Source organism: Octopus bimaculoides, chromosome 6, assembly GCF_046866305.1.
Source record: "Octopus bimaculoides isolate indiv1 chromosome 6, ASM4686630v1, whole genome shotgun sequence".
NCBI classification, from domain to species: Eukaryota; Metazoa; Mollusca; class Cephalopoda; order Octopoda; family Octopodidae; genus Octopus; species Octopus bimaculoides.
This window is the reverse complement of record NC_142933.1, coordinates 33,824,423-33,830,186: the sequence shown is the minus strand read 5'-3', so window position 1 is coordinate 33,830,186 and position 5,764 is coordinate 33,824,423.

Below are 5,764 nucleotides of genomic sequence, written 5' to 3'. Positions count from 1 at the left end.
CTGAAGTCGTCTGGTAGCAAAAGATAAAAAAAGATAATTCCACCATGCCTGGTTGAGAAGAAACCACATTGTGACTTTAGCAATATTTGTTCAGATAGTTGGTTAAGTCAGATCAGCAGTATTGGAGATAAGAATTTACCAGCTAATGATACTGAAGTGATTTTTCTGTAATTTCTACATATCACATGGTCACATTGCTTGCAAATGGTTTCAATGTTCAGAGATCCTCGTTTCGAAATTCATAGAATGCAAATAATGGAGATTAACTTCCAATGATTGTCTTCTTTGTTTGTAGGAATAAAATCAGGACCAGGGGCTTGTCAAACTTTTGGTAGTTGCCAGTGTTCAGCCCCTTGCTAGTCGGCGCTGGTGACATCCATTTTTTTTCTAGGAAAATATTAGAAAATCAACATGGTAGTTATAAGTGAAAGTAGGTGTTCTGTCCAGTAGGCTGTGGAAATGTTCACTCAAGTAGTTCGAAGTTGCTTTGTTATCTGTCAAGACACTATCGTCTCATGTCTTCAGTGACGTTGGTACTGTTTTGGCTGGGCCATAGATAACACAGCAAAGATATCACGCATACGATATTGGTCGATTTAACTTTGGATTTCATTAGCTTTGGATTGTCATCAGTCATATCGAATTCTGCGGATTTATTTGAACATTCCACGTTAAGACGTTAATAGATGTCGTCGATTTTGGATCGATTTTCATTTTCTCTAATAACTTTGGTGTTCTGGAATCTTTATTTGCCACCTTCACTTCCGTTGAGTGTTACTAATTACAGCTAGATAACGGACCTTGGAAGATATTTTCTATGAGATGATCCTTGCCTTGGTTTAGGTGCAGATCCTTCACCAGCTTCGATTATGCAGCAAACCACACACACTAGGACATTTATTTTCATACTTCTCACTTAAAAGAAAATATATCTGCGACCAGTTTTTACTACCTGACCATTAACTGTTAGTCTGGTTGCAGCAAGTAAAACAGTGTCAAAGGTGAAACTTAATACTTGTATGGTGATGAGAGTAATTGAAGGTCTTGCTTTTCGATGTTCCCCTTATCTTGTAGAGTTTGACTATTGTATGTTCCAGCGAAAGATTGTTGCAACCACAACATGGATACCTTACTTGATGTGGTTTTCTATTAAAAACCTGGAGAAAGGCAATTTTTAGATCAACCTTTCTAGGTCGTTTCTCGTCGTGTGTCTATGCGTGTATGTGTGTGTGGGTGTGAGCGTGTGTGTGCGTACGTGCATATGGGTTTCCTTAGCTGTCCCCATCACAAAAATAGTTACTGAGTCCAGGCGTTATAGATTAGACATAAAGAAAACTTTCGCATAAGATGCCCCTGTATGAAGCTTGTTTCCATCAGCTTTCGTGGGCCGTTATTGGACTTTGGAAAATGAGTTAAAATCCTGAGGTTACTCGCCAGGGGACTTTGACATGTGCGGGTAAAGCTTCGAGAGAAAATATCGTGAGTTCGAACTTGATTTTCAACGTCCATGCAATTATCGCGCGACAGTGTTGAGATGACAGGTGAGTGCAGAGAGATGCCAATACTCTCTAGTTCACCTTGAGATATCTCAGTGTATGAGTGACAATGCCAACTTGTACCCCCGTCTTGACTGCTGATATTTCTAGTGCTGCTAGGCTACTCCCCAAGGTCCATACGAATCCTTGCGATAATCGGTCACTTGCCAGTAGTAATATGCAACCAGTAGCAGTTTGATTCCATGGCCACGAAAAGAGCTGAAGAAAATGCTACTGATGCCATTAGGCATTTTGTCTGACGTACTATCCATTGAGCCAGCTCTGAAGGCAAATGCATTCGATGCATTCATGCATACAATACATATGATTATTAAAAGATGGACGTGTGAGTTAGGACAAACAAATTACATAAAAACTCTGAGTTTCTAACATGGCAAAACTAAGAACATATAAATGGAAAACCGATCAGTGTAACCAACAGTGCTGGTTAAACAGCCCTTCCAATTTCTGTAAGCACTGTTCAAAATGATTAAATCTAGAACCATATGTTGGGAGTTTTTGAGACAAAGTAAAGAAGAAGAGGACAAAGGTTGATATGTAAGACGGCGTAAACAATAGAAGAGCAGGTTATCAATGACTTATATTTTTGGTAGAGACTACTGAGAAAAATATCATCCCTCGCTAGTTTCGTACGAGAACAATTTAAGTTGCATTTTTGTTGGGAATGAGAAAAGTTCTACCTCATAGAAGATTAGTTCCCCTTTAGAAGATGGATAAAATTCATCGACATGGGGCCCCCTTTCATGGGAGATTACATCCTGTATTTACTGATTACCTTTTGAATTTTTATCTACGTTTTGTGGTGTCTTTTTTCGGTTTATACATTATATTTTGCAAAGGTATATCAGCCTTGCTCGGCTTCAATTTGATTACTATCCTCAAAAGTAGACAGGGTAGTACTGTTGTGTGATCTTCAGATCATCCCTTTCTAGAATTCGCTGGTACTGTTGCAGCAGTCGGTCACTCTGTACTTCGAGCTCTTCCGTACTACCATCGCCGATTATATTTGGGTGTAGGGGTGAGAAGTGGATTCCTCAAATTTCTGTTTAACTCTTAGAAATAAAGATTAAGCGATATATGTCGATGTCTCCGAAGTCGTGCCTGCCTAGCAGCAGCAACAGCAGCAGCAACAGCAGCAGCAACAGCAGCAGCAACAGCAGCCGCCGCCGTAAAAGCAGCAGCAGCAGCAATAGTAGTAGTAGTAGTAGTAGTAGTAGTAGTAGTAGTAGTAGTAGTAGTAGTAGTAGTGTCTGTTGGTTTAGTGTTGCCACTTTCTGCTCTCCATCTCTTCTGGACAGAAAGCCCTTAATGACTTTTACTATCTCATATGTAGCAGCTGACTTTTAGACATTAAGCTGACTTTTAGAGACTTTCCTTCGGCATCCACTACAGGGCACAACTGTGGGTTAGTTCTGTGTTCTTGTAGACTCACAAGAACTTGTGTGTCCATAATTACCTGCCCCTGGACTTCATTTCAGCGATAACAACGTTTCCATATTGCACCACGGAGGTGATGAGCAATCAGGGTTCGACTTTGTCACCGATGTTCTTCATGACGACTCTCGTACTCCCTTGCTCCAAATACTGTGATATCAGTTTATGGGCAGATGTATGTAAGCTTGTGCTTTCGTCTGTTCTTGAAAGCAAAATAAAGCGTACCGTGGCATATTCTTTCTCATAATGAAGGAAATTTATCTGTAAGTACCGCCTCTGACTATTCTTTAGAGGATACAAGGGAAATCCTTGAAAATATGCATTGCAAGCAAAGGTAAGTTACTTTTCTCTTTCACTAGGGGAATAGCTTCTGGTTGAGATGCACTCATTTTAGAGACGCAATATAAATTTTGGTACAAGGTCAGCATTTTTTTTTGTGGGGTGGGTTATTCAAATGGAATATATTTTATAGACCCCAAAAAGATGTGGGGCAAAGTCGGCATCTGCGGAATTTGAACGAATAGATGAAAGAAATGCCCCAAGCAATTTGTCCGGCGTGGTAACGATTCTGCCTGCACGCCGCTTTATTTTAGAGACATAATATTCCAATGCCATTTTTTCAAGTAAAATATTTCATAGCAAGATTCCTCTTGTGTAAAAATTTGCTCATAAATAACATGGTTCACCAGTATTCAAACAGTTTCGTTTAACAATGTGTGTGAACGCGTGAATGTTATTGTTTTTGCTGTATGTGCTGTTCCTGTTGTGAAAGTCATGTTTGCAATGTTAGAGCTTTTGTAAGTAAATATTGTTTTTAGTTTCTTAAGTTAGAAATCTGTAAGCTAAATACTGTTCCTTTTTTTCCTTTTTCGGAACTACTTTGGTTTGTTAAATATTATTGTTTTTCCTTCTTTTCTTTTCTTTTTTTTTGTGTAAGAGCATTCCCCTTTAACGGTAGACCATTATTGGCTTGAACTTGAAAAGTGAAAAAGAATTGAATTATTTAAATAAAAGTCATCAAAAAAGGATGTAGTGAAGTTGTTATGGGGCTTTAATATAGAAACCAACAGAAGAATAGAACACAAGCTTGATATCATAGTCGTATATAAGAAGAAACTGCTTATTGTAAACGACGAGGCTTGGCCATTTGACATCAAAGTAAAAAGAAAGAAAAAAATGGAAATGTGGAGTATTATCTTGATTTAGTATGAAATCCTCAAGTGATGGAACAGAGAAGTCAGCAAGGTCATGATACTGCCCTTTATCACTGAGGCCTTGGGAACAGTGACAAAGATACGGGAGAAAACTATGTAAAGCATGACTTTAAACTAAAACTGGATGCATTAAAGAAAACAACTCAAGTAAGATACCCAGAAAGTATGAACAGACATGAAGTAATGAGAACAGATTATACTGAATGCTTCTCATCCCAAAGCATGAGATGTGGTTCGGTAGAAAGCATAATTTTACAAAATACAACACCAATACTGCGCAGCAGAATAGTGATAATAAACAGGAAACCAGTTATGATTATAGAGGGAAAAAGAAGCATATAGTATAGAATCATAGGCTTTGCAATACCATATAATAATAGAGAGGATATCAAAGAGATTGAAAAGAATGAGAAATATCAGGATCTAGTCAGAGAGATAAAGAGATTGGGAAAGATTTAGACAACAATTGTGGTAACTGGTGCTCTTGGAACAAACACCTAAATTGCTACCTAAGATGCTGAAAGATATTTGAATGGAGACACACAATGTCAACCTGCAGAAATGTGTCATCTTGTATTCTGCAAAAATCCTAAGAAAGGATTCTTGTGATTTGAGGAGACTAGTTGTCACGAAACATCAAAACAACAACTTTGCTAACTACTATCATATGGAAAATATACGGCAAGAACTGGAAACAAAACTGAAGGCAGAAGAAAAATGCATAATAATAATACAGATTACAAAACCTAACTACTATAATACCACAGAGAATATAAGTCTACAAAAAAAAAAAAAACTACCTCTAGAAGATAGGCGGTATGCAGCAAAGGCTGATGTTATAAAGATCGATTATTGATCAGCAAAATAATCGAAATCTATAGAATGAATTAGGAAGGTGATAACATAGCATGGATTGATTATTAGAAGGCTTTAATAATGTTACACTCAAATGGATCCTGGAAGTATTAAACATGAACAAAGTGGCGCTAATAATAAGAAATATTAAATAAATCATTACTAAATGTCCAGGAATCATGAATATAGGCACATAAAAGTGACTTGTAGAAATTAAATCTATCTCTTTCATTCAGAAAACTAGTATTCTAGGGGCGACTCCCTGTCTCGACTCCTTTTCTGCTTGCAACTAGCATATTAAGCCACAGTGTATTCAGATGCAAATGCTATGAGAAGGCTATCAGCTATCATTTGTTAATAAAGATCCTCAGTTTGTATGTTGTTGACAGTAAGCAGAAACGCTGCTACAGACGATACAAAGATTTACTTAAAAAATTGGTATGTGATGTGAATTAGAAACATGCTTCAAATGAACCTGAAAGCGGGGAAAATATATTAAGAATGCTAGTATTATGCTAGATATAGAAACAGTGATAAATAAACTGCATCAAATAGAGACTTACATATACTTAAGAATCAATGAGGTAGACAGCGTACATTCAAATGAAAAGATTATAAAAATAGATTGATGTTTGACAAAAAAGGTATTTACTATTAGCTGTCTTAGTAGTAAATAATTTTATAATATTCTCAACCAGACGCTAA